Source organism: Pseudorca crassidens, chromosome 14, assembly GCF_039906515.1.
Source record: "Pseudorca crassidens isolate mPseCra1 chromosome 14, mPseCra1.hap1, whole genome shotgun sequence".
In the NCBI taxonomy this organism is placed as follows: domain Eukaryota; kingdom Metazoa; phylum Chordata; class Mammalia; order Artiodactyla; family Delphinidae; genus Pseudorca; species Pseudorca crassidens.
The window spans coordinates 54,735,590-54,752,226 of NC_090309.1; the positions used below are offsets into that span (position 1 = coordinate 54,735,590).

Consider the following 16,637-nt stretch of genomic DNA (forward strand, 5'->3'; position numbering starts at 1 on the left):
AGCTTTCTCCCCCTCTCACCTCCCACTGTGCAAGGCCTTACTCGGTTGTGGTCTTTGCCGAATTCAGATTTATCTCAACCAAATTCCTACAGCCACGGCCAATTCCATCAACGCCAAGAGTGGAACGGAGAATACAGAATGGGTTTTCACATCGCTGTTTCTTACAATAATCTTCCGTAAGTCACAGATGGTAGAGTCTACCCTCCTTTGGGTAAAAGGGGAGAAGTATTTTTCTTGGGGGAAGTATTAACCTAATCAGAACTGGCCAAATAGTAAAAATTCCACGCAAAAGTCTGCTGGTTGAGAAGGTATAAACTTCATTCATGTCCATCTAATGTTTGTTTCCAACTGCTTTTAACCCTGCTTATTGGAAGTACACAGGACACCTCAAGTCTAAAGTGACCTAAAGCTGTACTAAACTGACTCACTCGATAAAGCTCAAAATAAACATTTCCTGCCTCTGATTAGAGCCGCACTTAGCCCAGGGAAAATCTTCAAGTTACTGCCAACCTGCCCCACGCACACTGATCTGCGTGTGAAAGCCAGGGCAAAGGGGGAAAGGCTTTGGTTCAATACGTCAGAGAACACTTGCCTTTCATAGGGTCATCAACATCTTAGGAAACAGAAGTTACTATCACATGATATGATAGGACATACAGAATGGCCCCCAAATAGGCTACATCTCGATGATGCTGACACCAGAGTGACCTCATGCCATGAATAAGAGCAACATCTAAAGGTAAGTAGGAATAATGGTTTGTTGTTAGTTTTCTCTTTGAAAATGATAGAATCCAGGGGGTTTAGATGGGGAACACGGCAGTGAAATGTGCAGCGGTGTGGTTTCGCTGAGGCTCCCTCTTATTCCACTGCATTACCAGAGCGTCAGCATCACCTGACAGTACCAGGCTCCTTCCTGGTTTTTCACCCTCCGGCTGCTTTCTCCATCAAGTGCCACTCCTGGGGTGTGGCTTCTGGCTACTGTCCTCTGTCCCTGGCTGTTGACCTGGACTCCAGGAAAGCAGCAAGGCATCAGGAACCTTGCCCCTCACTCGTCTGCCCAACTTAGCAGCCTGGCCATCTTGTAGAGGTTTCACGCTCTGCAGTGTGCCTGTTGCCCACTGAGAATCTGGTCTGCCCATTCTGGGCAAGATGGTGACACAGGCCAAATCTGTCTTTGATGATACCAAGAGTTAATTTAAACAGAAGGAAAACACTGTCACCACTGTCACCAGCAGTCAGCTGTCTGAAGCCAAAGTTAAGAACTGAATGAAGGTTCCCTGTAAGTGTTTTTAAGCAAAGGAATGAAAGTATTCCTGTTCTAAGCCCATTTCCCCATCCAGCCAAGGCCCATGTCATAGTCTTTCCCTCTCAATCCAGTGTGTGACTGCATCACACTCTGACTGTCCCGCCAATACTTCCTGTGTCTCCAGCAGGATGTAAGGCCCAACAGGTGGGCCTCAAGACTCCCCTTTCCTGTGTATCCCCTGCTTATCTAGGCTTGGTGCATGTCTAGCTGGTAAAGAAGAACTAAGTGAGTATCTCTGGTCTCCAGCTCAGATGCTAGAGATGGACCCCAGGCAGAATGGAAGCAGCCCATGTCGCTGCTCCTCTGATTCCAGAAACTTCAGATGCCACCTTATTTCCCGTGCCCAACACAAAAGAAGCCCCTACAGAGGTCACACCTGAGGTCTGATTTCCAGGAGGCTCGCGCACCTGCTGTTGTAAATAAAGCCTACAGTCCTGGGTCAGGCCAGCCACGAACTGTGTCATGGCTGCAATTGTTGTTGCTGTTTTCTCTCTCATTGTTTTTTGTTTCTTTGCTTGCTTGCTTAATTCGGTTTAGAATGCAATTCTGCTAACCAATTCAGGGATCAGAATGTACCCACATCAATGTTAAAATGACCCGTCTATTCAGTGAAAAGTAATCAAGGAAATGTTTTTCCAATTTTACACATAAGGAACAACCGTTCAGTTAACTTTACATCCAGCTGTCAACGTCACAATAGTTCCTCTTTTCTTACCTTTCCTTTTCTTCCCAAAGAATATACAAAGTTCTTGTGACAGTTTTAAACATAAGCAAATACCAGGTAGCTGACCCTAAGGAGAGAAGGTACATCACTATTTCTCTTCAGTTGTGGGAAGGAAATACAACCTGCTTAGATGGAAATATTTAGGTTGAGCCCACCGTACAGAGAAGGAAGGAAAGCTTCCCCTCACACCCCCTGGCTTGGTGTAGCAGTCAGAGCTGATCCTACACGTAGCGGGCAGTGATGTGGTGAGAACCTCTGTTTAGCCTGCAGACCGGAAAACAGATGCACACTGTGGTCTATGCAGCAAATATCTGAGTTTCCAATGAAACATTATTTCTCCACTTGGAATGCTGGAAGGACGGCACTCTCTTCCATTCCAAAGTTTACCCATTCACTAGGACCTGGCTCACGCCCGATTCAGCCAACACTGACCTTTTCCCTTCCTATCTGCTCCGGAGCTTTCTGTCTGCACCAGTTTGAGTTCTTGGTTATTCTTACAACACTCTTTAGTAGAAGCAGGACACAGGTAGCAACTGCTCCTGTAGCAGCTGGACTCTGCTGGTCATACCACAAGGTCAGTGTGGTATCCGATTCTGGGCACCATATTTGATGCTGACAAACTTGGAGTTCTTACAGAGGATGGCAAACAGGAGGGTGTGGAGAAGCCGAGACCTATAAGAAGCGGCTGAAGGAAGTGGCCATTGTCAGCCTCAAGAAACCCACTCTTAGAGGATGCTGAGAGTCCGAGCTGAATGAATGAATGAACAAATGAATTAGCTATCAAACAAAGGAACACACTGAAGAGGAACTCTCTTCAAACGAGTGAAGTATTGCCATGTTGGTAATCAACTGCAGGACTGCCATGTTGGTAAAGACAATCTGTGTTATTGCAGATTAACTAAGACCAATGGGTAGAAGATAAACCGAGGCCCCTTTTGTCAACGTCTAGGAAAGACGTTAAAGAACTCCGGCCTTCTGTCTGGATCCCGCTGCCTTGTTCTGCAGTGAATTCCTTCCAACCTGAGGAGGCCAGCCTTGTATGGATCATCACTTTGCAGGGCTGTTAACAGAAACCCTCTTTGTTCATTGAGGGGATGGGCCAGATGAGCTGGCTGAGCCACAGAATCCCTTGGGAGCGTTTTAAAGCATGCAGATTTCCGGGCCCTTTGATCGGAGCTTCTAACTCTGGCTGGGCCTTGGGAACGTTCACTTCGTTTTAAATTCCCCAGGTAGCTCCAAATGCTCAGTGAAGTTTGGGAACCACTGGACTGGACAACTGTCCTGGCTTCTGACATCAGGATTTGGTGATTTCATTGCATTGGGTTCTGCATCTTTTTGTGAGAATTTCATGTGTCGGTAAGTCCAACAAAGTGTAAATTCTTGGACCAGTGGTTTCTAGCTTTCCTTCAGCCCAGGACTCTTGACAGACAAGGTGTGCTCTCAGGAAAAGCATGGCTTTCCACAACAGGAGGTATCTCCTGCCGTGACCAGGGCCATGTCTCCTGCATCCCTGCAATGCTTCGTACCATGCTGGGCTCATCCAAGCCACTCCACTAACGCCATAATAAAGCTCTTATGTGTAGCTGATACCACGCTGTACCGTGGATTTGCAAGTGCGGGGCCATATGAAAACAAATCAAGGGCCTGAAATTCCCACCCACAGTTGGAGAGCTGTGGTTTCACCACATTATTGTATTTTGTCTTTTCCAGTTTATCAGTCCCACTTGGCCTGACTTGCAGTCCCACAGACACCTCGGTGGATTCATATGCATGGCTGCCCCAAACCAAATAAACCACACCACGATGGCAAGAAAGCTCTGCTGACATCTCCGCTGTGCTAAATTCCCTTTCATGTTCTGACTCCTTTAATAAAGCCGAAATGAAAATGTGCTAATCTGGGGGAAATTGGCAACTTGGAAATAATACACTAATGTATGCATACAACTCAATCTTGTGGATTCTGGACGCTTGATCACATTGTTTTAAATCTTAAGTGGCATGGCTGGTGGCTGCGGGCAAGCTGAAGAGGATTTCCATACCACTTCACTAATACTTTCATTTGATGACAGATAGAGCATGAAGAGAGGTTTTTCATTATTAAATTCTTTGATCTCCATACTTCCACCCGGGTTTACTCTGAACCCCAGGCAGTGCGGTGAGATAAACTTGTACGTATTTGGTGTAATAGCGCAGTGTCCTCTCCAAGGAACTGTTTAACCTCAGCTGGATTCCGGCATGTGTTGTTTTCTAAAAAATCCATGAGCACGGACTCCCATCAACACTATGCAGTCTACATTCAGCAGGTGTAGGTGTTTGTAGAAGCAGAACAAAAACAGCCTGTGTTTAATCTGTGCACAGACCTTTTGTTCTTAATGACCTGAAAAGGTGGTGAAATAGACAAAGCAAGTGAGAGTTTCAGGACCAAGTCTGGCCTCTGATACAAACCGAGGGCCGGCAATTCCGAGAGGCGGCTGGTTTCTCTAAATGTAGAAATCCATGATCTCAATGGCCTTGTTAATGACACGAATGAGGAAAAAGACTTGGAGAACCTCAAATGAAATGTCCATAACTTGACTGTAGTCAAGTTTGTAGAACTCTGCCAGTGGATGCTCTTGAATGTTCTGACAGCCTTCTCCATCCACATCCTCACCTGCATGGTGTAGCGGTCCAAACTCAGCCTCTGGACCCAGACTGCTCGTGTTCAAATCCTAGCTCAGCTACTCTCTGGCTGTGTGAACTGGACAATCAGGGGTGTTGGTTTCCCCATCTGTAAAATCAAGATTCGATAGTAGCTACTTCTTGGAAAATTATAATAGATTATCCTTATCGTAGGTGCCTGGCCCCCAAAAAAGTGCTCTGGAAAATATTAGTTTCAAGTTTTCATTCACAAGCTTCCATTCAGTGGCTTCATATGGCTCAGTGATGAACACATTTCAAATCAGTCCATTAGTTTGTATTTATAGAGGGCTTTCAAAAAGGCTACAGCCTAGTTGGAGGAGTGAGAAGCTCCAATGAAGTAAGAGTTAACACCACAGGAGGGTATTTTATTATTTGTGGATTTATGATGAAGAAATAGTGAAGGAAAGCTCCATGGAAGAGCTGGGACTTAGAGGTGAAAGGGAATCAAAATGAGGAGAGTTTGGGTCTTCCAGGTGTAGGAGAACCGTGAAGTCACAGAGATGGGATGCATTTGGTAGACTTTGGGAATGGTGAGGAGGTCTAGCTGTTTGAAGCAAACCATCTCTAACGCGGCCTTTCCGTTTTTCTTAGAAAATTATAATCTAAGATTAATGTGAGGACACAATTAACAAGTGGAAACTGACAATGGCTCTAATTTATTGAGCACCTACTACCTGTGAAGTATGAGCTACTTTTCCACTGATGCAACAATCTTGAAAGCAAGTGTTAATATCCCCATTTTCTACGAAGAAACAGTGGCTCAGAGGAGTAAGCTGACTTGCCTGAGGCTACTGGTAAGTAGTACTGCTAGAATTTGAACCCAGATCTGTCTGCCCCTAAGCCAGGGCTCTTTCCATCACCCTCAGCATCATTCAATAAGCTGACGTTAGAGGTCACATTTTATGTATCAAAAATAATGGTGCTTGGGGCTCAGGTTAGAGACTCTGTGTTCACGTCTGCACATTAAACCTCTGCTCAGGCTGTATTTGTAGAGGCCGTCTTGAATCTCTAGGACACAAATTCTGGTGCTTTTTGAAGCAGCGTGACAGGGATTTGTTCCTCTCTCTGGGACTCTTGACCCTCTTTAGAGTCAACACAGAATCTAGGTGAATACAACGTCATGTCTTTTATACAGTGGTCTGCTCTTTGACAAATTCCACCATCTGGACCACCAATGTGAAACTGTAAGGGGGAAAAATGTCCCCGGAGTGGGGGAGAGAAAACACTGGTGCCACGGCCCACATTATCCACGACAACAGAAGCTAACACCACTCTCAAGTCCATGGGCCAAGGGCTACTTTGTGATACTGCAGGCAAAATTAAGGTTAGGATTTTAACCTTAAGAAAACTCCACTCTTCCTAGCTTACTGGAGCAGTAAGGTGGGAAATAAAGATAAAGGAGTATACTAGAATTGACCAAAAAATTGCCAATCTGGGGCTGTTTAAAGTAGGAACAGCAGTCCTAACTTCTCATAGCCCTGAAGGTGTTATTATACCAAAGTCACCAAGTAAAACTAAAATAACATTCAAAACTCTTTCTACCAAGACTTAAAAATATGTGCTGATTTTATTATTACAACAGTAATTCTATTGGTATTAGTGATAATACAATGATACAGTCTGGAAAAAGTTTTCCATCAAAAAGGTTTACTGGTTGACAAGAGCTCATATTACCTTTGTAACATGGAAATCTGAATTTCCTGATAAATGCCAGATAAATGAACTGATTTCAAAGTAGTGGAAACTAATTTTTTAAATGGTCAGAAAATATATGAACGGATATTATGTTTTAAACTGTAAAGCACCATATGCATTTGTTATTGTTGCTGATTCATATAGTTCTTGCACAGCACACACTCAAAAAAAAAATCTCTACTTATAGAAACATACCACAGATGCATATCACACCGTTACCCAGACAAGACCTACCCTTAGCCTTCAGAAATCACTGCAAAGAACAGTTGTATGACCTTAACTTTACCAGTTCCATGACTGGCAATTCGGAGAGGCTTCACCCTGCAGGTGGTGAGCTGTAGGTAAGGGAGAATTGTAAGTGAGAGTTCTAGAGAGGCTTCCATGTAAAAGACAGTATCCCAGATGCTCTAATTTGTTGCCTCGCTGAAAAACGTGCTACTTCTCCACTCAAGAGCCTTCAGTCACTTGAAACGAAACCCAAATTATAAGTAGTAGTGCTTTTCAAACTTTAGCATGCGTTAAGAGTCAACTGGACACTTTTTAAAAAACACAGATTCCTGGGCCCCAAAATACTGAGGCTGTAAGGTCTAGGTTGGGATGTGAGATTCCGCGTTTCCCAGAATGAGAAATGAGCTTCGTCCCAGCAAGCTCCCAGGTGATGCAATGCTGCTAGTCTAGGGATCCCACTTTGAGTGATCCCACTTTGAGTAGTTGAGGTTAGAACCGCCCCCAGTCTGGTGGTCATCTAAATTTCAGCCTATCTCACAACTTCCTGCTTGAGTTGATTTCTCTTCATGTGGCAACCACTCCTCGCTCTTGGTCACTTCTGAACCATCCTGGCAACTCTGCCCCAGGTCCCTCCTCTCCACCTATCAGACTCTTCCTATTCTCTTCCTCCTCGGTGGTGCCTTTTCCAATGAAGACAGTATTGAGAAAACTCTTCCTCCTGTGAATTCATGGCAGTACCTAAACCAGCCATGTGATGATTCATCACACCCTGTACATTATAACCTTATACCATTGGCTTACATTGTTAGGACAGAGAAGTTTATTTAACTCAGTGTTTTTTTTTTCACCCCACTTCTTCAACCGGACTTTCTCAGTCCTTGAGAGCAGGAATTATACCTTGCATATAATAGTCAATCGATTAATAATGACTGATTAATTAGACTTACCGATCAACATAGTTAATATAATTTTGGTTCGACTTGGGTAAGGTTGTCTAAACTACTAAGATGGGTGAGTATCATTACTCTAGACAAGCCAATTCAACACTGTTGCACGGTCTTCGTTCTCAGAGCGGCCCCGAGGTCTCTTCCTGAATCCTTTATTGGACCTAACAGAGCAGGCATGCTCAGAAATTACATGGTTGATTACTTGAGTGGCTCGCCCAAATGGACTACTTCTCTTCCTCCTGGATACAAACCAGCTTAGGTTTATACCCATTCATGACCCTACTTTTAAGAATTCCACTGGGGAGTCTACCCACCAATGATGTAAAGTACAGGCAAACCATCAGAGTCTCACATGGACGACAAAAACAAAAGATTTTTCAATTGCCTTCTGACTAATTCCTTACTTAGTGAAATAATCAGTGAGCTGGTGAGGAAACCCTACTTTCAACCACAGTGTTATGTAAAAAATGTGCATTCTCTTGCAATACTGACTCACAAACAATCCGATGCCAGGAAGCTCTAACAAATGCCTGGAAAGGGGGTATATTTCCAGATTCACATGACTTTTACTGTTCCTCTGTGTTGCGTCAGATTCTTGGTTTGCCACGTGGGAGGAGAGCTAAGAAACGATTACGCAGTGAACTGGCTCTATAAGGATGGGCGATCCTGCAACTTTGGGCTTCCAGGCTCTGCTAAACTAAATGGAAGTTTGGTTCATTCATTTCATAAAAGGCAATCAATCCCTGGCAGATACTACTTGAGCACATACTAGATGCTAGACAGTCCCACCCGTAAACTGCTCATTCTCCATCTCTCTCTCCAAACTCCAAGACGTTGTCTACCCTTGCAATTATACATGTGGTTTCATTCTGTACCACGTCGGCTGGGCCTACACCTGAGTATCTGAATATGTAGATGAGACGAGCATGACTTTAAAACAGCACTCAGCTCACGGCCTTGGGCTGAGAGATACCCTTTCACCTCTGCGTCCCAGGCATGGCCGAAACTGCTTCTCAGGGCTCTAAACCAATACTTTAATACCATTCTTTGCTCAACCACTGCACCAAAGTATTTTGATGGACAAGGACTCACTATCTAGTACACTTCATCAGTCTGGCATTTGTTCAAATATGAGACTGTGATAGCTTGAACAGGAGCAAACTGGAAATATATCTTTATAAAGAAATACATTGCTTAGCCAATTGATAGCCAAGTCAAATGCTCAAATGTACAAACCTTTATAATTAAGAACACACGTTTTTAAGTACACCAACAGCACCCATCTATTTGGCCAGTGTGCTAATTCAAATTACCCTTATCTTTTTATCAGGGAAGGTTCTGAGGAACCTCTACCTGGCGACAATCTGTGAGCAGTTCTAACTCCTGTCATCTTTTTGAACACATTCCATATATTTCAGACTTACCACCAATTCTAATTGCCCAAATTAGTTTTCTTTTGCTATGCATCTGTTTGGATAAGATAAAACTCTGCCAACTTGGTTAAAACAGAAGCACTGACCAAAGAATCATTAGCAAGAGCTCCCCACTAACCCCAAAGGCAGACCTCACCAGGACTAACTCTCCTCTTCTCCGTGAAGCCCTCGACCAAGTTCCCACGTACTTACAACCCAGGGTCAGCCAGTGACAACAGTTGCCTGTAACCTAACAGCACAGCGAGAAACTTCTGCCCTGCTCTAATCATCCAAATGGAAAATTTACGAGAGATACAGACAGATCAGGTCACAGACTATGTCCTGAGCACTAGAAATAACTTATTTTCACAATTTATTTCAACAAAATGTACTGGGTAACATAAAGTTGTTCAATGAATACAAGCCTAGGATTTTCAATGGGAGTAGATGGTTCCCTGCCCTCTTTCCCAGAGACCAGACTATCAAGAGGCAACCTACAGCCTTGGCCACTTCAACCTCGCCTTATCTACCTTCATTCGCAAATTTCTGTGAAAAGAAAGGGAGAGCAGGAAAGCAAGATCTGAATAAAGGTAGGTAACTCTTATTACTTCAACACTTCCTTTGGGGTGACTTGAGCCAAGCCGACACTCAGATGGGCGTGCTGGCGGAAAAAGAGGGGAAACAACAAAACACAAGGAAGGAAATTTACAAACGCTTCCCCCTCACCCGATACTGCACTGGGCTATCTCATCTCCCCGAAGACCCGTGAAGCCCCTTACCACTTGCACACTCTTCCCCTAGGTCACGGCCCGTTACTCCTATATTCTCTCAAGGGAAATGCAAGGATTAAAATGGCTGAGCTAGTGGCAGCCAGCCCTTTGGAATGTCTGTGAAATAGTAATCTCTGGAGGGTCGCTGCTGCATCTTTATAAATGGGTTGGGGGGTGAGGGTAGTGGGGCTGTGCAAGACAGCCCCAGAAGAGAGAGTTAAGACAAACTAAACAGCAGCATTCCACCAGCCCCTTGTGCATAAGGCAAGGGTGCCTTAGCTCCCCAGGAGACAATGCCATCAGCTAAAGCATGAATCAACTGGTCTGCTCTATTTTCTAAACTTGCGCAAACACTTTCCTGGAATCGGCAACATGACTCAAAGCACCTGTGATCATTTATGGCTTGGAAATATAACACAAATACTTCAGGATAATTTTCCAATTGGAAGATATTTAAATTTTCTTTTTTGTATGTGTTTCTAACCTCCAGTGACATCAGATCTTGATCATTAAGATAATGCCAAGGCCGGTCAGAGGTAGCTAATTCTAGAATAAGAAGGTAAAAGGGATTCTGCTAAAATCTGAACAGCACTTTCTCCAGATTACTACAGTTACAACAGATCTTATCTGAACTGTGGTCCTCACACACAAATAACCGCTGGCTATTCAGATGGGAAGAATAACAAATTATTCACCGAAACGGTGTGCTCCTTTTTTTTTTTTTTTTTTGATTGTGAAGCTTAACTGCACAGACCGTAGGATGGAAGGCCTGTTGGGGGTATCAGAGGAAGTCTGTGCGTGAAACAACGCCTGCTTTCGCTATTTCCAGAGTATGCGAGAAACTATGACAAACCCAAAACACTGTTTCTGAGATTCTTGGAGGAGTTGTTTAGTTCAGCCACAGACACATTCCCTGCTCTGGGGAGACTAGGTAAACAGCATTCTTTCGAGGTGCAGGTCTTAAACAGTCGCTTCCCCCTTTTCTCTTCCCCTCTTAATAGTAGGCTTTTAGGTTTGAATAAACCAGGAACTACACCAACCCCCCCCCCCCCACTCCTTTACCCGTCTGAATACAAGAAGCTTGGAGAATTATTATCAGACACTCTATGATCCTAGCTCTGAAGTGGGGAAGAATTTAAATATTTTGAAGGGCCAAGAAAGGGCAAGGGTAAAATAAGTTAAGAGCACGGTTTTGTAAGTTAGAAAGTCACTATTTTCTCCTCCATACTCTGGTTAAAAACAAGAGCCACATCTGCAGAAAGCATGCGCTTGCTATCAGCAACAACAGACCTCCCCTTCAATCCCCCCACAGTAGTTATACTACTGAACTGAGGAGCCCAAAGGAAGCGCCCAAGGGAGTTAAAAAAATAATAATAATTTTGCCACCTGTAGTAGTTTATGTGCTACCAGTTTTTGACCAATGAGGTACTTTCCAATTCCCATAGTCTGTACCCTCACCCAAATCAGAGTATAACCAGAAAATGTTTCCTTGTATCTCCCCAATTCTTCTTTCTATCTAATCTAGAAGAGAGATAGCATTCAGTAAGACTTTGCTTCTGCTACAGGCTGCTGATGACAATCTAAATCCCTTGGGCTACGGTTTAAGCATTTGTTGCCAAGACTGTCCTTTCCATTATCATGTAATACCATGTCTTAAAGAAACCATCGGTGCAAGGAAATCTAATTAACTTGGGGTTACCTATCAGCCAGTATTAAGAAATACATCATTAACTGAAATGCATTTATAAATATATTTAGATGATTTTGGGGTGTCAAAGGAATAACACTATATCTTAAAGGCAGTTAACCATTCTTATAGTCATCAAAAATTGGCAAATTTGAGGACTAAAACTGCATTATAGTCAACAACTCTCGGGGTCAGGGAGGAACTAGGATTCTGTAAAGTCATCAGAAATGAATCTTCTACACTCTTCCCGAGTTACTGAACAATTTGCTTCTTAAATGAATTTGATAGGAAACTGCTACTCCAATTTAGAAGTCACCAGTAAGGATTATTACAGCACAAAGAACGGAGACTGTTACTGCTCTGCCTGGCAAAACTGCAAATCCTTTCCTGCCCCTTTTAAGATGGTCACAATGGCAGAATCCTCTGTCCTGGGAGCATGCTTGACTTCCATTTTCAAATGCAGGGGAAAACAAACAAGCTTGGGCTGCTTCACAGAGCCTCAAATAGCTTTTTCCAAAGATGAGCTTCATCTCTCATCAGTTGGGTTTTTGAAGGCCCAGACCACAGAAACCGTCTGGGAGTCTGGGCTCAAAAGTCCAGAACAATTCAGAAATTATTTCAGCTGTTCTCAATTTAGAAGTAAAACAAAAACACCAAGTAGGAACAAACAAACACATGCTTCTATGTATCTATTTTTAAAAGAATAGCACAGCTCTGCCCCTGACTTTTTTTTTTTTTTTTGCGGTACGCGGGCCTCTCACTGCTGTGGCCTCTCCCGTTGCGGAGCACAGGCTCGGGGCGCGCAGGCTCAGCGGCCATGGCTCACGGGTCCAGCCGCTCCGCGGCATGTGGGATCTTCCCGGACCGGGGCACGAACCCGTGTCCCCTGCATCGGCAGGCGGACTCTCAACCACTGCGCCAGCAGGGAAGCCCTGCCCCTGACTTTTTGTCCATTCTTTTCTGCTTAACTTCAGGATCTTGCTCATAAAAAAACAGTATATAGCAATTCCAAAATCTCTTCTCCTGGAACATCACAAATTCTCTCATCCAGCTAAGCCAGAAGTCTTTTAGCTCTTCAGGCTGCTCCTTCTAGCCCTGTATCCATCAAACGTAATAACCGGTTGCTATTTCGTCAATATTCCCTGGTTCAGTATTGACCATCTCAGCGCTACTTTTCCGACTGTGATTACCCTCTAGTGGCAAAAGAAGTTCACTGCAAGCTACTTGGCAACGGGATCCTAAAGGAAAAATGATCAGCTTTACTCCTCTTCTTTCTGATTTCCAAGAATACACTTAGTTAAGTGAGACATGTTGGAAGGTTTGTGTGTTATTGTTTTCAGTGTAGGAAAACCTTCATTAATAAGCTGAATTTTTATCTTTCAACCCCTAGTTAAAAGAATAGAGGTGGTAAAGTGGGGGCAGGGGGAGGGGTTAGTCAATCCAAAAGAAAACTGAATGGAATTACATTAAAGAGAACCTCAGCCCTCATTCTGCCCAATTTTCCTCTCAGTCCCCATAGTTTGCGTGCAGTCCCTACTTCTCCGGGATAGTTTTAGAATCACAGCAGGACTTTCTTGGCATGCTGGGCCTCTCATGGCTTCCTGATAAGGGGAACACTCTGCTTGAGGAGGCCGACCAGATCGGGTAAGACACATCGGCCCAGGGGGCACCCACAGGATGACCTGTCACCAGGACACACTGACTAGCCGGCGCACTGGGGCAGATTTTGTTCCTGAAAGTCTAAAACCCTGTCCTCCGCAAGAGCGTAGGGGCCCTGTCTAACTTACTCATTTCCATGTCACCAGCATCTGACGCAGCGCTTTGTACCTAGTAGGACAGTGAGAAATATTTCGTTTATGCATGAATGAGAAGATGCTGAAAGCATCACACTCAGGAAAGCAAGTGTGACGCTGATCTCCAGGAAACTCTGCCAGTCCCGATTTCCCCCAACAACTAAAAGAGGGGATTGAAAACTCTCCTCCAGGGATCTTACATGCCAAGGAGGTGCACTGGGGGCCAGCTCCCAGGCAGCCAAGTCCCACGGCTCCCCTGAATAAAAGGGGCTTCCCCTCGTATAATTTTACAGAGTGCACTGCTCTGCAGGTGTCATTCCCTTACTGTAAACAGCCTGAAACCACCGCTCTAAGACACTGGCTTCAGCAGAACAATGTACCAGAGAGAACTGGTTTTCTGCACCAGAGAATAATGCTAAAAAAAATATATAGAAAAAATCAGAACGAATAGGATACAATTAAAGAAAAAAAAACTGACCATAAGATTGACAGGACTAGACAGAGTACAGAGTATTCTTTTTTTTTTTTTTTTTTGGCAGTACGCGGGCCTCTCATTGTTGTGGCCTCTCCCGTTGCGGAGCACAGGCTCCAGACGCACAGGCTCAGCGGCCATGGCTCACGGGCCCAGCCGCTCCGCGGCATGTGGGATCTTCCCGGACCGGGGCACGAACCCGAGTCCCCTGCAACAGCAGGCGGACTCTGAACCACTGCACCACCAGGGAAGCCCCCAGAGTATTCTTTTGGTCACTGAGATGGACACGCGGATGCAGATACCTTCGATGTGAGCAGGGCTGAACGTCTTAGAAGCATATAGAACTTTCCTGGAGCCCTGTTCCCACTGGCCCACTGCAACTCGGCAGCACTGGAGGGAAGGACGGCTGTGCAGCTTGTGCCGCACAGAGTGGGTGCTGTTCGCCTTCTCTGCTCTTGCCCACTTCCCTCTGGACGCCGGCTCTGTCTGTGTGTGCCTGTGGGATGCCTAGGAGCAGCAGAGCTCTGAGACTTTACCCTCTGCTGCTCTGCCCACCCAAAATCTCATTCACAGCAGGTATCGTGAAACCTTGGACAGAGTCACGCAGGTTCTTGGACTGTGTACATGGAAGGGAAGGGCTGTCTGGTCTTATGTGTAATGATTGTATATGAACTAGCTTCCCCAGTCATTCATTTTGCTAAGCTCAGTTCTTGGTCAGGGTTGGGGGAGCTGAAAATGCATTGCTAAATTGAAGTACACAGTATGTTCTTTAGAGAAAAGATACACAGCAAAACCATTCTTCTCCCAACATTTAACAGCACACAATTCAAAGCCAAAAATATGCTCTGAAGTTAAAATACAGAATAATTCCTGTTCAATTAATTCAATGCCTATTTTTTCTTAGTCCTTTAAAGTTTTTAATTTTGTTTGGTTTCCATTTTTACCGTATATGTGGTAATAGTGCAAACACATGACCTTAGCATAAAGCAATACCAAAATGTCAAGTTAGCAATAAGAAACACTCTCGCTGGCTAATCTCTAAAAGGTCCAACATCTCTTGAATTTTAGTTCATTAAAAAATAATAATTCAGATACTGTCTTAAAGGATCACATTACAAGTGGTGAGCAGATGGCCCAAACCAGGCACTGGGCTTGGAGAAGAGGCACAGGCATAGCAGGGGATAACCAAGATGATGAAATGCCTCTCCCACTGGCTGGGAGCCATTAGCAAGATCACTAATCCCTGCAGAAGCAAGATGAATCCCAATGGTCTTGAAAATGGCTTTTTTTTTTTTCTTTTTTTTTTCCTGAATCAGATTCTGGGTGTTTTGATTTATAAGAACTAACCTATCACTTACAGCCAGGCTTACTTGAAGGAGCTGAGTGACAAGGATCGCCCTGGTTGATGGAATGATCTATGGACTGAGGCCACGACGCCCACAAAGTTGCAGAAGAGAACTTCAGAGGCCAAAGGAAAACAACTAAAGTGCAAGAAAACAGGCATTGATACTATTTTATTTCATTTAAAGGTATCATTTCAAGTAATAGAATGAAGGATCATTCCATGTGACTGAACCCATGTCAGGTGGTAAAACTGTTTTAACATCTGGAAACCTAGCAGCACCTCGGTCTGTCCTGCTTGGTGGGAGGCCATCCCCTCTCACCAGGTGATGTGCAGACACCTGCACACTGCCGTGTCCTGCATTAACATCTCTCCCACAATTTTCTGACTGGAAACAACTCTCACCTCCTCTTCCCTGTTCCCTCCAAGCTGGGTTTGTGGGACTTGAAATTCAGACCCTTTGGCTTCTTCAGTTAAAGTTTGGTTTGATCAAATAAATATTTAGCGTCCTAAACAATGAGCCAGTTCCTCTGGAAACATTTCATTTCATCCCCACACAATGCGCACCTGGACCCCAGCCAGTCCTGGTCCAGCTTTCCAGAGGCTCCTCCTCTCGTCCTGACCTGCTGCGGGCCACTTGGCTCAGGACATTTGTGTCCTGTCGGAAGAGAAAGCTAAATTCAGCTGCTCCCTCCAGAAGCTGCAAACCGTGGCCCTCCCGCCAGCCACGTCTCCCGTCTGTGTGAGCTGCAGAAGGCCACTGAACCTCACAGGAATTGAACTACATGGCCTCCGAGGTTCCTTCTAGCTGGAACTGCAAAACACTGAGAAACCCATGAATTCACTCACTGTTTTAACGTTGAAAGCCCAAAAGTGAGGGCAAAGAGGGAGCAGAAGAAAAGGAACTAGGTTAGGAGGCAACTCCTGAGGACTGAATCTAACTGCTGCATTTCATCTGCCAGTCGGCTGCTCAGTGGACGTTTGCCTCTCCTCTGTCTCGGCCGCTGTAAGAGCACTGTGAATACTCCTAACGCAGATATTCACACTCACATCTTTTCATAAGCTGTTGCTCTTCTGATCCTCACGACAGGTTGCCCCCAAGGACTTCAGCTCCCTGCCACCCTCACTGTTCCAAGCACCCTCTGACTGCCCTGCGCCAGAACCAACCGGCTGAGCCTCTAAGTTTCGAGGCTGATCTCTTGCAGCAAAAGTAATCAAAACAGCTCCAAGTCTCATCTTTCAGTCAGAGCAGAAGTGCTTCCATGTGTTTTATATACTTGGGTTTTCGTATTAGTATTAGAACTATTTCTCATTATTATTAGAACCATGGATTCCAGCACTAAAAATGAAAAGTTTGAAAGCCACCTTTAAGAATGGGAGAAGGTGTGGCTTCCCTGGTGGCGCAGTGGTTGGGAGTCTGCCTGCCGATGCAGGGGACGTGGGTTCGTGCCCCGGTCCGGGAAGATCCCACATGCCGCGGAGCGGCTGGGCCCGTGAGCCATGGCCGCTGAGCCTGCGCGTCCGGAGCCTGTGCTCCCGCAACGGGAGAGGCCGCAACAGTGAGAGGCCCGCTTACCGCAAA

At 44.9% G+C, this 16,637-nt stretch overlaps 1 protein-coding gene across 4 annotated transcripts in view; it reads right to left on the reverse strand.

Annotated features, from left to right (window-relative positions):
• Nucleotides 1-16,637, reverse strand: part of PRKCE (protein kinase C epsilon) — a 510,787-nt gene that overhangs the window by 91,554 nt on the left and 402,596 nt on the right. The window lies entirely within an intron of this gene.